Source organism: Canis aureus, chromosome 9 (assembly GCF_053574225.1).
Source record: "Canis aureus isolate CA01 chromosome 9, VMU_Caureus_v.1.0, whole genome shotgun sequence".
NCBI lineage: Eukaryota > Metazoa > Chordata > Mammalia > Carnivora > Canidae > Canis > Canis aureus.
Window position 1 is genome coordinate 12,610,524 of NC_135619.1, and position 17,695 is coordinate 12,628,218.

Here is a 17,695-nt window from a genome sequence, read left to right on the forward strand (position 1 = left end):
ACAATCTCCAATCAGTAGGGAAAACGTGATAAACCTAGACTTCCAATCCTCTGAGCGGTAATGAGTCATCCCTTCCCCTGCTGCTAGCATGATTTCAGCAGAGGCCTGGTGGGGAGCATGAGATTCCACACCCACCCAGCAATGAGGTGATTTTCCTCACCAGAGCAACAACAGAGACTGCCAGAGGAATAGACTTCCAACTTCACCTGGCAGTAATTAGATGGCACCTCCCTTTCACTCCTTGCACAGTGTCAGAGAGGACCTGCTGAAACAGAAGATTTAAATGAGATCCAGAGTAGCCTAACACAGTATCCAAAATGTCCAGACATAATTTAAAAAAAAAATCACTGTCAAAACAAGAACCAGGAAATCCTAACTTGTATAAGAAAAGAAAATCGACAGATATCACCTCATCTCTGGAAGAAAAACAATTCAAACAACAGTGGATTTCTCATCAGAAACTGTGGAGATTAGAAGGAAGAGCCACAATATTGTTTAAGTGTCAAGGAAAAAGACCTGCCAACATAAGATTCTATATCCAATGAAAATATCCTTTAGGGACAATGGGAAAATTAAGACATTCTCAGATAAAAGGTAACTTAAGTGAATGTGTTGTCAGCAGACCTACCCTGAAAGAATGGCTAAGAAAGTTGTAGAAACAGGAAGGAAATGATAAAAGAAGGAAACTTGGAACATAAACAAGGAAGAAAGAGCTATGGTAAAATAAATACATAGTAAATACAATACACTTTCCTTCTTTTGAGTTTCTAAAATTCAATTTGATAGTTGAAAGGAAAATTGTAGCATTGTATGATGTCACTTTTGGTCTATATAGAGGAAGTAGTTAAGATAATTATAATGAAGGCAAAGGGACTTAAAGGGAAATAAGGTTACAACACTTCATTTGAATAGGTAAAATGTTGATACCACTATACTATAAGTTATTTTTACACAATGTAAAACCTAATGTAACCACTAAAAAATATCTATGCAGAGATATACACTCAAACACACTATAGATAAATCAAAATAAATTTATAAAAAAATGTTCAAGTAACACACAGGAAGGTAGAAATAAGAGATAAACAGGATAAACCAAAAGCAAATAAAATAGCAGGTATAAAACCTAATGTAACAATAATTACATTAAATGTAGATGTTCTAAATATATAAATTAAAAGGCAGAGATTGGCAGGATGGATTAAAAATCACAACCCAGTGTAGGTTGTCTACAAAAACTCACTTCAAATATAACACTATAGAAAGACGGAAAATCAAAGGATGGAAAGGATATACCATATAAACATTAATGAAAACAAAGTGCCTATATTAAGATTAAATAAAGTAGACTTCAGTGAAGAAAACTGCTAGGGACAGAGAAAGACATTACACAATGATGAAAGGGTCAATATGCCAAGACATTTCTGTAATCCTAAATGGGTTGCCCAATGTCCCAAATATCAGAACTGCAAAGTGAGTGTGAGGGTGGAGGAGGACAACTGGTAGCAGCAACAAAATCACAGAGTTGGAGATGTCAACACCCCACTCCTAATAAATGATAAAACAACTAGAAAGAAAATAAGCCTGTATACAGAAGAAATCAACAACACCATCAACCAACAACATTGAATTCACAATTACAGAACACTCCCCACAACATGAGCAGAATACACCTTCTTTTAAAAATGCAGTGGGCATTTAGCAAAATACAGCATAGCCTGGGCCAATAAAACAAATCTCTACAAACTTAGATGAATTTAAATCATACAAAGTGTGTTCTCTGATGTAATGGAATTAAACTAGAAATCAATTATAGAACAATAATAAGAAAATTTCAAAACACTTGGAAACTAAGCAGCACACTTCTACGTAAACAATGGACTGAGGAGGAAGTCTTGAGGGAAATCAATAAATATACTGAACTAAATGAAAATAAAAATATATAAAAATTGGTGGGAGGCAGCTAAACGGATGCGGAAAGAGGAATTTATAGTACTAAAGGCATACAATGGAAAAGAGGAAAATCTCAAATCAGTGATCTAAGCTCCCATCTCAAGAACCTAGAAAAAGAAGAAAACAAACCCAAAGCAAGCAGAAGGAAGGAAATAATAAAGAGCAGAAATTAATAAAATTGAAAACAGAAAAAAGAGAAAATCAATGAAACAAAAATTCAGCTCTTTAAAAACATCAATACAAATTTTAAAAACCTCCGGTGAAACTGACAGAGAATCAAGAGAAGCCACAAACTTCTGATATCAGGAATGACATATGATAGATCACTACAGACCCTGCATACATCAAAATGATAAGTGAATGACATAAAGAACTCTACACACATCAATCTGACAACTTAGATAAAATGGAGTTTTTCAAAAAGCACAAATACCACAACTCACTCAACAAACAGATGAATGAATCACCCTTTAACTGTGAAGGAAATCCATAATTTTAAAAGGATCTTAGACATGACATCAAAAGCACGATTGTCTCAGGCAGTCCAGGATGCTGTAACAGAATACCACAGACTGGGTAGCTTGACCAATAGATCCATTCCTCACAGTTCTGGAGGCAGGGAAATCCAAAAACAAGGTGCCAGCATGATTAGCTTATGATAAGGGCCAGTTTCCTACTTTGTAGATGGCCATTTTCTCCTTGTCCCCCCATACAGGGATATCAGACAGAGAGGGAGAGAAAGGGAGAGGGGGAAAGCTGGCTCTCTGGTGTTTCTCCTTAGAAAGACACTAATCACATTCATCAGGGCTCCACTCTCACTGTGTAATTACCTCCCAAAGACCCCACCTCTAAATACAATCACCTTGGAGATGAGCCTTCAACATAGGAATTTGGGAGCTGGGGGGGCAATATATTCAGTCCATAGCAATGATCTGTAACAGGAAAATCAATAAATAGGACTTCATCAAAATTTAAAATGCTAAGCAAAAACCTCTGTTAAAATGAAAAGACAGGAATGCCTGGGTGGCTCAGCGGTTGAGCATCTGCCTTTGGCTCAGGGCATAATCCAGGGATCTGGGATCAAGTCCCACATCGAGCTCCCTGAGAGGAGCCTACTTCTCCCTCTGCCCATGTCTCTGTCATTCTTTCTCTGTGTCTCTTATGAATAAATAAATAAATCTTAAAAAAATAAAATAAAAAATGAAAAGACAAATTATAGGGGCACCTGGGTGGCATGGTGGGTTAAACATTGGATTCTTGGTTTGGGATTAGGTCATGATCTCAGGGTTGTGCCATTGAGCCCTCTGTCAGGCTCTGGGAGAAGGGAGTCTGCTTTTGATTCTCTTTTCCTTTCCCTCTGCCCCTCCCCGTCATGTGCACATGTATACTGTCTCTCTCTAAAATAAATAAATAAATCTTTAAAAAAAGAAAGAAAAGACAAATTACAGACTGGGAGAAAATATTGGTAAACCTGACAAAGGACTAAAATCTAGGATATTATATATATATATATTTTTTTTTAAAAAGAACATTGAAAATCTTTGAAATTAAATGATATTAACTTTTAAAGCTTTTGATTTAAAAATTTAAGAACTAGGGTATATTAAAGAGTGAAAAATTGAATATGTCACATTTTGCCAACTTCAAGTCTAAGCCATAAAAGAGTTTTATCTCAGATCTGGAAACCTCAGACCTTTACTATAAGTTTTTATGAGCCTCTTTGTCTAATGGAGGTTTCCTCTACAAAGTAACAAAGCTTACTGTTAGCTAATACATTCTCCTTATTTCTCAGAAGATATTCTATTTATTTTATTCATTTTTAAAATAATTTAAAATCAATGATTATAAGCTGATGAATTTCTATTTAACTGGTGTTGAAATCTTTTGTTATTATTTATTCTGATGCTCAAATTTTCCTATACTTAGCCAGTAAGCCCCTTTCAGTTGATATTCGTGTCCTTTTGAGGACATGCAAGTTAGAAAGAAGTAACCAAATGGAGATTATTGAACTGAAAAAATACAGTATCAAAAATTAAAACGTGCTTGATCAGCTCAATAGTAGAGATAACAGATGATAGAATCAGTGGTCTTGAACACAGAGCAATAGAAGTTATGCAATCTGAACAACAAAGAGAAGATAGACTACAAAGAAAGAGAAAAAGAAGGAAATTAAGAAAGAAAGAAAGTTAGCTCCAAAGTTAGTTTCAGAGACTGGTGGAACAATGCGAAATGCCACTATTTGTATCACCAGAGTTCCAAAAAAACAAGAGAAGAGACAGACTGAAAAAGTATGCAAAGAAATAATGGCTGAAAATTTCTAAAATTTGGTAAAAGACATAAACCTACATATTCAAGAGGCTGGGTGAACTCCAGGTTAGATAATACCAAAGAATTTCATACCAAGACGTAATATAATTAAACTTCTGAAAAGTAAAGGTGAAGAAAATATCTTGAAAGCATCTAGAAAGAGATTTTACTTTAGGGGAGAAACAATTCAAATGACAAATGACAGATTTTTCATCAGGAACTAGAGAGGCCAGAAGAAAATGGTGCATTTTTAAAATACTGAAAGTTTTCTTTCAGTTGAGAATCATAGCTCAATTGCAAAAATTCTTTCATAATGTACACAGTTATCAAATCATAATGTTGTTTGCTTTAAATATATTACAATTTTCTTTGTCAATGATACCTCAGTAAAGATAATAAAAGGTCAAGTTAACAAAAAAAGAATTGTATATCTGGTCAAAATGTCATTCAGGAATGAAAGGAGAATAGAAACATTCTTAGCAAAAAAAAAAAAAAAAAAAGGAAGTGTTCTAAAAAAGAAAAGGCATTCTAACAGAAGAAAACTTGAAACTTTAGAACAGAAAGAACACCAGAATGAGTAAAAATAAGGGTCAATGTAATAAACTGTATCACTTCTCATGAGTTTCTTAATCATATTTGATGGTTGAAGCAAAAATTATAACACCATCTGATGTGCTATTCAATGACTACAGAGGAAATCTTTGAGACAATTATATTTTACAAAGGAGGATGGTAAAGGGACATAATGGAAGTAAGTATACACTTCACACAAAGAGCTAGTGTCAATAACAGTATTATAAGATTCGTTTCTGTATTATAAATCTATGAGACAAAAGGATGTATAATTATTGAAGTTTTTCACAAGTTTTATTGAAGTATTTTAAACACAGTAGCCATACACAGTATACATTTGTCAATTTTGGTTGCACAAAATACTTTGAATGCTCACTTGTGTTTTGATGTATTTTAATTCTGCTTTCACAAATAGAATTTAGGATCCGCATTTTCTAACTTCCCTTGTGCCTAAGATTGTAGCCAAGGGACCAGTTTCTACCAACCATTTGCACCCAAATGAGTCTTAGATTTGAAAGTGATTAAGAACAGGCTCCAAAGAACATCTTTTTTTTTTTTTTCCTTTTCTTTTCTAGTGGTTGTGTGGTTGGTTATATCAAAGGCCGCTTCTCCCTTGGGACTGCTGTCAAAGCAGTTCAGAAGTTGGCAACAGACTATGGGTAATGTTCTGGTAAGGCTAGTATGTTTCTTCTCAAGCCCTCTCAGTGACTGTATAAACGGTCCAGTGTCTTTAATAAATGCCCTTTTTTGCTTAAACTAAGCAGAATGAATGTCTTTTGCAACTAAGATTCTTAACAATAGAATAATTTGTATCAGAAGCGTAAGGAACCCTCGAGGAAATGGATTTCAGGGTTTCATTATCCATCAAGTTGGATGTGAAAGCTCTGAGGATCTGGTTAGTCGTAGAGAGCATACCCAGAGCATACTGTAATGAAACAGTTGCTTATTTTATCATCTGTGCCCTTGGTCACCTATTTAAGGCAAAGAGTTGGGGGAGTGAATGGGTGCTGCCTTTAGAACAGTATAATGGGCATGAAGAATGCCAGATCTTTAGGGTGAGTCAACTACTAAATGTGCTGAGCATAGAAAGAAAGGAAGTGACAAGTTTAAAGTTTTAAATTCTCAGTTCAAGAGAGTCAAAAAGCCAGGGCGATAAAATGATTACCCTAAAATTAGCTCTCATCTCTGCAGGGCTGATGAAACTGAAAATTAAATGCACAGTCTAATCCTGTGGTTTCTGAATTACGTCAGTTAAATTCAAATGGTACAATGTCTTTTATTGAAAGTTAGGACTTTGAAATCTCAATTGTAGTTGGGATAAATGGGAAAACCCTAAAAACTCAGAGCACTTTGAGTATGTCATTAAGCATCCCTTGCTGGAAGAAATAACTTTTTCTCCAGTATTTGATGAGTTGCCTCTGCCTTCCTTGACAATTATATAAGCACCTTGCCTGGGGCACTTACCTTGCAAGGTGGTATAAATTTCTTCACAACCTATTCCTGATACCCTTCAATGCCTTAGCCCCATAATTCATGTCAGAGTCTATAATGCCCCCAAGAAGCCACTACAAAATTAAACCCAGGTGTAACAAGCTTATACACCAAAAAGAAAGCAGTATTTTGCCAAGTTATGTTGGCAAATACCCACAGGAATATATGTGGGAATGGATTCTTAAGTCCTGAACCAGAACAAATGGAATACAACTACATATTGAGGCAAAGTTTTAGATATAGGTTTAGAAGAAAGGAAAATTTGTGATAAAAACAAGCAAGCTGACACAACTGTCTTTGGAAAGTATGCAGTACCTGTTCTCAGCAGGCTGAAAACAATGATGGAGATGCTGCCATTACTATGTGCTTCATTAGCAGTACTTAACCCATGAAGCAATAATCAGAGTCATTTGACACACACCACTTCGCCTTGCTGATTGATTAGAAGATCCTTGGGTTTTAAAAAGTTGTGTACCCACTAAGGCCCCATTTTATCTGGGAAAGAAAAACAAATAAACAAAACCACACAGCAACAACTCCACCTGGAAAATGGATTCCAGAATTGTGCCTCAATGCCATGGCTCCCTGAATCAATCCACAGCCCAGAATTTCTTGAATGAAGAGGAGGCTGGGAATTCTTGAGGATGAACCCAATGATGACTTTGTCTTAGACTGGGTTCCCTCAGAAGCAGACACTGAAGTGAAGATTCCCATGCAAGTGGCATTATTTAAAAAGTGCTTCTAAGGAAAGCTGGAGGCTGGACTGGGAAAAGGAAAGGCCAAACCAGGTGCAATTTCAGGCACTATCCTTGCCTCAGCCTGACTCTGAGGGATCCCTGGAGCATAAATTGGACCTCAGAGTTTGTCCCAACTCTGGGCATGGGGGCAAGGGAGCTGAGCTTTCATATTTTTTGTACCCACGGACATTGGCTAATGGTTACCCAAGGGGTCCAGAAGGATACTTTCAGGTAGTTTGATTCTCTGCACCTGCAGGCTCAAAGTGACTCCATTAGTCCACAGGCAGTTTCTAAAAGAATAATTGCAGATCCAGGACATTCAGAAAAATGGTAGGAAATCTGAGTAGATTTGTGTGGAGCACGCACTATGCCCATTAGAAACATATAGATCACTACAAATATTACCGTTAGCATTCCTCCAAAGGACCTGAAACACATATTAAACTGTGCTCTGAGGATTTTGTGATCAGGTGATCTGACCTAATGCTAATCCCTGAGGCCCAGAATATGCCAATGTTCCTCTGGGCAAAGATCTTTATGAGGAAAGTGGTGGGGGGCAAATGAGAAATAGAGTTCGCGCTTGAATTCATAGCATCATGGGATCAGGGTCTGTGAACACATCCTGGGGTATTCTCTCAATTCCTTAATTTCTTGTTAGAATAGATATCCTCAACAACTAGTGGAATCTGTCTACTAGCTACTTAACCTATTGGGGTAAGGGCTATTGGGGTAGAAACAGCCAAATGAAAGTCATGGGACATCTTACTCCCCTTAAAAATTATAAAACAAAAGCAATTTTGCATTTTTTGGAAGAATCTCAGAAGTTAGTACTTCTATCAAAGACTGGAAAAATTCAGGATCAGTGATTTCTATTACATCCCTATACAACCCTCCTCTAGTCTCTATGGATAATTCTTGAACAATTACAGTAGTTTATTGTAAGACAAATCCAGTAGGAACTGCTATTCTATATCTGACTTTGTATCTGCTGTTCTATAACTGCCACTTCCTGTAGTTGCCTCTAGACCATTCCAACCAAGATGCCCATGGGTATCATCTAAAACCACAATCGGGCCTACAGAGTAGCCATCCTTGCCTCAAATGGAAGTGATAGATACTTCAATGGGTTTAACAGGCCCTACAGGCAAAAGTAAGTTTCAGGTACATGTGGTGTTTACTCCTGCTACGCAGTGTTTTGTCTCTCAATCTACAACTATGGCCTCCATAAGGAATTCCCTTTTGTCGGTTCACTGAGCAGGGTAAAAATTGGATCCAGTATCTTTGACTTTGTAGTGAGTATTGGCATCAGGCAGGAATGTACTCTGTAACTACTCAAGGGTGACCTGAAGAACAAGAGAGAGGGGAGATATTCAAAATGGACAAAATTTCAAATGGTGAATCTCATGACCCACTTTTCCTGAAAGAAGTGATGTCCTGAGTTATGGATGTATATTGATTCATGGCTAGATATCTATATTTTAAGGGACTTACAAGGAACAATATTGGAAAATATATGGCAAAGAAGCTTGGGGAATAGGTATATGGATGGACAGAATGTGGGAGGGGAAAAAGAACTGTGTCTCATTTGAATACTCATTAAGATACTTTGGCTGAGAAAGAGGTTTTCCATAATCAAGTGGTCAAACTGATCTGCTTTGAGTCAATCAGCCATTTCCCTCAAAACCAAGGCTGAAAGTTATGGAGGCTATGCAGTCTCAATGAGATAGTCTTTTTAGCAAGGCTGACCTGGCTAATGCCACTTCTATGTACCCAACTTTCCAAAACAATCAGCATAAGCCCCTGATAAATTATATAATTGGATAGGGAGGATAGCCACCCAGACTAGTTTAATTGTGTAGGAAGTAATTTATCCTTTCTGAAATAGAGACTTATTCTTCACTGGATCTGCCTTCCCTTCCCTTCCCACCATGTTTCTGCCAGCAACATTTTTTCTGTGAATGCCCTTGTTCACTCTCACAGTATTTCACACTTAGGTTTTAATCCATACTAGGTTACCTCCAACAAGACAACCTATTTAAGGACTGCCCTCCTGTTATCGTGTACCTTATTACTTACAATCTATGGGACTTAGAAAGGTTGACTAGCCTACTGAAGATTTATTTATAGTTTTAGTTGGGTGTCCACATCTTGGTAGATTGAAGTGCTGTCTTATAGGATGTTGTAAGCTTTGAATCAGCAACCAAAAAATGGTTCTATTTCTCCTATAGCCAGGATACATGGGTTTAGGAAGAATGGGGTAGAATTGGGAGTGATAGATTTCACCATTATACCTGACCATGCACTTTATAAAAGGTTTACTTCTTGTCCTTCCAATGGAGGATTCTGCTGTTTCAAGGTCTTCAGTCCAATGGATAAATACTTTTACGAGGTCACAAAAATGTGGTTTTATTAAATTGGAAGTTGATGTGAGTACTTTTTAATTTTTTGTGTCAATAAAGCAAAGAGAATATACCATGTTGGCTTGGGTAATTGATCCTTATAATTGGAATGAAGGCAGGTAGCTTATTCACTGAGGGCAGGGAAAACTATATCCGAATCTGGAGAAGCCTAAGGAGGCTTCATAAAGCCTTGTCCAGAGTAAAGTTAATGACATATTTTAAATAAAAATTTAAATAAAAAATTTAAATAAAAAAATTATAATAACTTCACACAAGCAGGTCTATAAAAGGTTCAGCTCCCTTAAAACCAAAGATTTGGGTAACAAGAACCATAACCAACTAAGATTTTGGTTGAGGGCAAAGGAAACTTGGAATGTATAGTGAAAGCACAAAGTTGTAAGTATCAAATTCAGCTTTATGATTAGTTTCAAAAAAGAAAGATACCTGTAGACACATTTTATTTCTTGATGGTCATGAATATATTTCTATAATAAATCTTCCTGTTATTAACATACAACAACACTTTCCAATGTCTCACCTTTTCCAATATTATTGTATTTTAGCCCCTAGATTAGAAAATACCGAGAAGGAATTGTGAATATATCAGAGGAAAAAAAGACATCACCTAGATCTCATACTTAGCGCTGGGTTAAATAACTGAAGAGAAGCTGGGTTTTCTCTTCATGAAAAAAGTAAAAGCCTTTGAAGTATAATGGATATTTACAGAATATTAGGCTGGAAAATATTGTTGCTGTGTTGTTTGCAAGTTTTATGTGGCAGAGAAATTGATGAATTTATGATTGTCAACTGAAAGATGGTCTGAGATATTTCTCATTTATATCTGCCTATCAAATAAATTGTAAACATCTAATTTGCATTTTGATATATTGCCACATTCTAAGTTCTCCCTTCTCCAGTTTGATCCCTTTTATTTTTTTCTTTTTAAATCCTACATGTCCAAGAGAGTATAGCAGCTAGGGTGGGACACATGGCCATGGTTCATTAATCAGAAACATTCACAGAAGACAATGAAGTGGACGATGTGTTAAAAGTCTCTGTATGGTGATTTTTTTTTCCTACTGTAGGTAGTGCTATCTTTCTTGAGATATTGGTGACAGATTTCTTGTCATGCCAGTTCTCAGTTGCATTCTTATTCATTGTTTATAGAAGCCTGTGTAATTTCTTTATTTCTCCGTCCTTCACTTTCTCTTTTCTGTAAGTAGCTGAAATGAATGTCCTGTTTGCAATTAAGAACCTTAACTATACCTTATAAAATACAACGTTTGAAGCTAATCTTCAAGAATAGATAGCATTAGAGGGGAGAAACAAAGGACTTTTCAAACATCTCCTTTGTTTGATCCTTGTTGTAGCATTCTGTAAATTTATTTCTCAGATTTCTAATCTTGTATAACAGAACAATGATGAGAGATAGCCACAAGTTTCTCACCATGAGCCTTTTTAAAGCAAAATATGAGATGGAAATATTCTCTTTCTTGGCCACTGTTTATATTTCCAAATAATTTTTAGACTGCAATTTGAAGGCATGACTAGGGCAATCATTACCTCTTTTAGCCTCATTATAGTACTAGGTAGAAAGAATAGAGGAAGAATGACAGAAAATGCAAAGAAATCACATTTTTAAAAAAATGACTTAGGAAAACTTTTGGAAATCAACTTATGGTGGTCATGGAATCAAGTTATTTGACCATGGAAGAAAGAAAATAAAAGGAAAGAGGACTCCAGAGGATACAATTGATTAACTCACTGTGGCAGATTTAAGCAAGACACAAATTCTTTGACAATTCTCTCATTGCTTTTGCCAATAAAGTATGGTGGAAGTGATGCTATTCCAGATTGAGTTGAGAAATGAAAGATGACAGAGAGAGAAAGAGAATTTCTGGGCTTGTCTTTAGATATTCCAGTCCCCAACAATTAGAGTCTCAAAGTCATCCAAGACAGAGGATAAGAAAGCCATCTACTTTGCACTTGCCCAAAATCCTGACCCGCAGAATCATGAAACAAAATAGCAATGAATTGTTTTTTCTTAATTATCAAATTTTGGAGTAGCTCATTACGCAGCAAAAGGTAACCAGAACATCACAATATCTTCATTTGTTTCTTCAGTAATTTACATATGCTGACTACTATGCAGTATACCAATCTCTGGGTTTAGTAAAGTCTTCCCCTTCAAGAGAAAGTAAATGAGTACAAAGCTATTATGAAAATCAGTTTCTTTTTCCTCCAGCCAGGCCTCTGTCCACTTCCCTATCCTGCCTCTAGGGAGGTCTTTAAAAGGCGACTCAGGAGGTGAGTCAAAGTACTGACTTGAAAGATTGTTGTCTCAGGCAAAGAAAAACAACGAGAAAAAAATATTTCGTGGATGAGAGTTTCAATTAGAATATTTTTTTCTGACGGGGACAGCCTCTGAAATGATAGGGAGGAGGCACAACTCTCATGATTATGTTTTAATCTTGTAAAAAAGACATTTTTTTAAGTCATGCTCTACTTGCAGTGTTTAAGGTTGCAAAATAAACTGATATGACAAGCTCATATTTCATTTATTCTGTCTAGAAATGAAACACCATCTAAAAACTGCCAGAGCAAGGTCAATGCTTTCCTATGAAGTCCTTAAGCAGAAAACTTATCTTGTGACAAATATTTGGATGGTAAGTCTTCATTTCTAACTTCTAAAGTTTATTTTATAGAGAGCCCTTAATGATAAATTACTACACTCCAAGGTCAGCTTTGTTTCCACTTTGAATGCTCACCAAAGACTATAACAGAATCTGAGAACACAGATTCTGCAACTGTTTTAGAAGTTGTTATCTGGAATAAAGCTACACAATAAAAAAAGAGACATTTGTTTATAAATGATCCAATAATTTAAAAGATGCTCTCATCATTTCTACTTGCTCTTAAAACACAAATATTTGGAAAATAAAAATTTAAAAGACATTTTACTACTTTAAATGTTTTACCAATAGCTCTTATTTGGCCAGTTTCTTTTACTCATTATCTATAGAAGAAGTAGAGGATTACTTTGTGAGTTCTTTTTATATATATATTATGTTTTGAATTTTTCTCCTTACACTTCATTCATTCTTCATTCTGTCTCATTGAGTGACTTCATTCCTTCACTTGCAAACATGATTATTTTGGTACGTGCATTCATTTAGATGATCCTTATTTGAATTTGGCTAATTTTTCAGACACAACTGTTCACCTCATTGCAAGTTCCTAGAGATGAAGCACCGTCTTTTCTGATGATTCATATATGATTAAAACTACAAACATCTGTTGCAAGGTTTTTAATTTACTATTTGTATATGTTCATGTTTCAATTACTGTAACTTTACGAATATGTTTTGATATTAGTGAGGTGATTTCCTTCTCATTACTCTTCTTTATTTATATTTTTTCTTGCAATATTTGCTTAGGTGTTCTTCCAGAAGCATCATAGAAGTACTTCAAGATTATATACAAATTCTGTTAAGATTTTTATTCAAACTAAATTTAGCATATAAATTAACTGGGGGAAAATTGATATATTGACAATATTGAATCTTACCAAAAAGCACAGTAGGAAATACATGCCCATTCATTTAAAATCTCTTTTTCTTTGGTAATATTTTCTATTTCTATTTTGCTTTTGTTTTCATAAGAATTCCATGCTTTTTGTTTTTTGTTAATAGCTGACATTTCCTTGGGGCACTGATAGGATAATCCCTTTACCTCCGAGTACATTTTTGTCTTTTCAAATATTTATACCCTTCATTTTCTCTTTCTCATTCACTTCCTCCACCCTTCTTCTCCTCTTCTACTTCCTCTCTCCCTTCCCTCTCTCTCCCTTTCTTCTCCCTCCTTCCTTCCTTCCTTCCTTCCTTCTTCCTTCTTTCTTTCTTTCTTTCTTTCTCTCTCTCTCTTTCTTTCTTTCTTTCTTTCTTTCTTTCTTTCTTCTTTTCTTTCATTCTTTCTTTCTTTTCTTTTCTTTTCTTTTCTTTTCTTTTCTTTTCTTTTCTTTTCTTTTCTTTTCTTTTTTGGTTTGTTTCATAGCATTACCTTGAATTCCAGGAAAAAAATAAATAAACAGAGATGGTGATGCAGGCTATGTCATTCCTAAATTTAATTTTAATATAAATGCTCCATTAAATGTAAGACCAGCAGTTGGTTGGAAATAAGAATTCATGATCACCTTGTTAAATTACCTTTCCAGTTCAGTAAAATTTTTTTCAACATTGTTCTGGATATGAAACTTTTTTTTTGGTTTACTAATACAAATTAGCAGTTTTTCCTCTCACTAATCTACCTTTTCCTTCATCAATCACTTTGAAGGATATTTTCAATTCATTGAACATTTTATTCTATTTAGGACTTTTGAATTGATATCCATAAATGAATTTATTAATTGTTTTTTTTCTAATTTCCTTAGATGGTTGTGCTCTCTTTCTACCTTCTTAGACTTTAATTCATTTTGGTTAATAATAGATACATTTAAGCATTGCTTTAAGTTTGATTTCGTACCCATGAGTTTTCGTACATAATATATTTTAATTATATTCTAAATGTTTCTCAAAATCTTAAAGCAATACCTCTTTAACAACTATAAAAATCTCAAGGCACCTGGGTGGTTCAGTCAGTTAAGCATCTGCTTTTGGCTCAGGTCATGATCTCAGGGTCCTGAAATCGAGATCCTGTTGGGGGAGTCTGCTCCTCCCTCTCCTTCTGCCCCTCCCCCTACTTGTGCTCTCTCTCTCTCTCTCTCTCTCTCTCAAATAAATAAGTAAAATCTTTTAAAAATATATAAAAATCTTATGCTTACAAATTTTATTTCAATTCTAAAATGAATGAAAAATAAGCCCTTCCTCTACTGTGAATTTCTATTTTAAATACTTTGTAATTTAACTACTAGAGCAAATTTTTTTCCAAGTTGCCTATGGTTAAACTTTAAAACATTAATGTTTATAGTTATTGCAGTGTGGTCATAATATGTGAACTATATTGAGTGTTTTATGGCTTATTAAAAGATAAATAATGTGAATGTTCCATGGATTCTGAAAAGTGGGCTTCTCAATTATAGGACAAAAAAGTGACATATTTATAATTTCTCAAATCAAACTTTCTAATTATACTATTCACATCTGTACCTTATTCATATTTTGCCTTAATTTGTTGCAGACTGATGGAGTGGTGTGGTCTCCTTCTTCTACTGCATTTTTCCAATGAATCTTTGTATCCCTGAAAAATTTTCTTTAGATATTTTTACACTTTCTGTACTTAAAGGTCCATAACTAACATCTCATTGTGGGTTGTATATTTTTCATTGTTTTCTCTCTTTTGCCTTGAATTCTATAAAAGCTGCTTTTTAAAAAGTTTGTGTTTTCTGATATATTTTTCTGCCCCTTTAAAGACTAAGCTCTCAGTTTCTATAAGGGGTAGTTATCTATTATTGCATATCTATTAATTAAAACCATCTTGGCCCAAATACCAGAATATATAAATTATGTTTACAGAGGAAGTAATAAGAAAAAAATATATAATGGCATTTATTTTAATTCTTTATTCCATATGAAAATCTTTTTTATAACACCAATACAAATAAACCATGAAGTTCCAAAAAAATATTTTTTTTATTGAGAAAGTTTAAGCTCTTACACATTTTTAGTTATGCATTATCTATATATCTCTTTAGTCAGCTTGAATTTTACAAACGTCTCTCCTTTTGGGTTCCCTATCCATATTAGGCTCCTTGTTAGTCTAATCTATTACTTTTTGACTGAGATCATTTTATTAAAATATGATCTTTATATTACATAGCTTTTTTTTTACAATACTCATTTTTGATATTAGTTTTGTAATGAAATTTTGAGTTATTCATAATAACTTAGTTCTATTTTTGCCTAGTTTCATTACTTGTCAGAGCATATAAATTCTTACAAGTTCCCTATTCTCGAGCTACTAATTTTGCTTAATTTTTCAACTGAATTAAGTACATTTTGAGGGGACCTTTTTTCCTTAAAAATATATGAAATTTCTCTTTTCAAATGTATTGATTATCTCAGAATGTCTCTTTGCTACCTTAACTTGAGCTTAACTTCTCTTTGAATCAGAGGGCACATATCTCCAAGTGTTAAAAAGTTCCTCTTTAGGGGGCACCTGGGTGGCTCAGTGGTTGAGTATTTGCTTTTGGCTCAGGTCATGATCCCAGGGTCCTGGGATTGAGTCCCATATCAGGTTCCCTGCAGGGAGCCCGCTTCTCTCTCTGCATGTGTTTCTGCCTCTCTGTGTGTGTCTCTCATGAATAAATAAGAAAAAAAAAGTTCCTCTTCACTCTTGAGAGTATAGACATCATGATATCTAGACGTGCCACAATTTTTCTCTTAATTGTCCCATTTGGAGGCCTAGATTCAGGATCACGGGAGACCATGATATCTCCCCTGCCAGATAAGTACTGGAGGCCTGGATTCAATTCCCGTCCAACCTGAGGTTTCAATAGCCCTTTGAACCCCCTGAAGAATCCTCTCCGTGACCTTAGTGAGAGTAGTTTTTGGTAAAGCACTAGAAGCGGAACCAAGATTGTAAAAGGACTAGGAGAAAATAAATGATGAGGAAATGAACTTAATATAGACTATACTGTCAAAGAGGCTGGTTGGTGAAAGAAATGAGAAGAGCAGAAATGCTAGAGGAGAAGACGGTTTGAGGAAAGATATTTCCAGAATGAGGGAGACCTTTCCATGCCTTAAGAAAGAGAAAAAAGAGATTGTAGAGCAAAATAGGCAGAAAATGCTCAAGAATGGGGTAAAGCAATATACCAGAGATCAGCAAAGAAATTAGCACAATTCCCAAATATGTGCTTTGAGATGCTGAGGATGCATATTTTTCACCAAAGCTTGTCTTTTGTAAATCTCTAGAGTCAACTGGCAAACCTCAACTCTCAGAAGTTCTAGATTTGAAATAGGTTCTACTTTTTAAAAATTGAAGTATAATTGACATGCAATGTTATGTTTTCAGCTGCATAATATACTGATTTGACAGTTCTGTACATTTCTCAATGTTTACTATGATATAGTCACCATGTGTCACCATACATTATTACAGTATTGTTGAATATGCTCCCTATGCTGTATTTTTCATTTTTTTCATCTTTCATCTGACTTATTCATTTTATAACTGAAAATCTGTACCTCTCAGTCCCTTTTTTCTATTTTGCCCAGCCCCCTACTTCCCCTCTATCCACTTTTTTAGTTAGACTTCTACAACAGGATTTTTTAAAAGCCTAAAATTTTATGATTAAGAGTAAATAATGCCATATTAATTATGTACATCTTCTGATTTCTGGTGTAATTTGACAACTTTCCTCTTACTTCTTATTTTTATCCATGAGCAGGAGAAACCTGTCTCTAGAGATGATCTTGACATAGTCTCTACCATATAGTTGAGCCTCCAAGCTGTAAAGATAATTAAAGGCAAAACTAACATTATTGTTTTTATTCATAACTGTATTTTTTCATAAAAAAGTTCAATGAGCAATGGTGCAATTGATAATAAGTGGAATACTTTTCTATGAATATGTCCCTTTCACCTTAGACCTTGTTATTAAAGGATTTTTTGGTCTGTGTATTTTAGTTGGTTTAAAATCACTTTCCTTAAGTCCTAGCATATATACATGTGTTTATGTAAACAGATACAAATCTTCTCCTTTAATGAAAGTAATAGTGTAATGAAAAAAATATTTATTAGCTGTACATAGGCATAGCACCTGTGGTTTATACTTGTCAACATTGAAAATACAAATGCATAGACTGAAGAGCCAGATATCAATAAAAGTTAAAATCAGTACTAGTCTCACATGCATTACTACTCAAGTATTGGACTAAATGGCTTATTCTATATGGTCACAATTCCCCAATTTGCATATGCTCATATTTGCATTGTTATGCATGTTTTAATAGCTGATTAGAAAGCTCAATTAAAAGAAATTACTAATTTAACAATTATTTCAAATAAATTATTTTAAATATTGTCTAGTGTATTTGGAAAAGAAGATAAACTTGAAGCCATATGATTTCAGAAGGAATCATTCTCAGGTAGTTTCAGAAACATTAATAGTCTTAGGTTTTTAATTTAAATGGACATATAGTCCTTAGAAGCAAATCTTCAGACTAAAACAGTGTACTTTTCCATTTGTATTTTATGAGGTTATCTGGCTTCAAGCAGTACCAAGGCATTCTCTCTAGA

The 17,695-nt window shown here is 34.7% G+C and overlaps 1 long non-coding RNA gene across 4 annotated transcripts in view; it reads left to right on the forward strand.

Annotated features, from left to right (window-relative positions):
- The window catches only part of LOC144320400 (uncharacterized), a 41,529-nt gene that overhangs the window by 13,038 nt on the left and 10,796 nt on the right, over positions 1-17,695 (forward strand). Inside the window, exons 1-3 of one of the 4 annotated variants that reach the window (XR_013385945.1) lie at positions 8,073-8,211; positions 12,032-12,126; positions 12,670-12,764. This is a non-coding gene — a long non-coding RNA (uncharacterized LOC144320400). Of the gene's footprint in view, positions 1-8,072; positions 8,223-12,031; positions 12,127-12,669; positions 12,765-17,695 lie in introns of those variants that run through there. The other 3 variants (XR_013385944.1, XR_013385946.1, XR_013385947.1) reach the window with 3 other exon arrangements.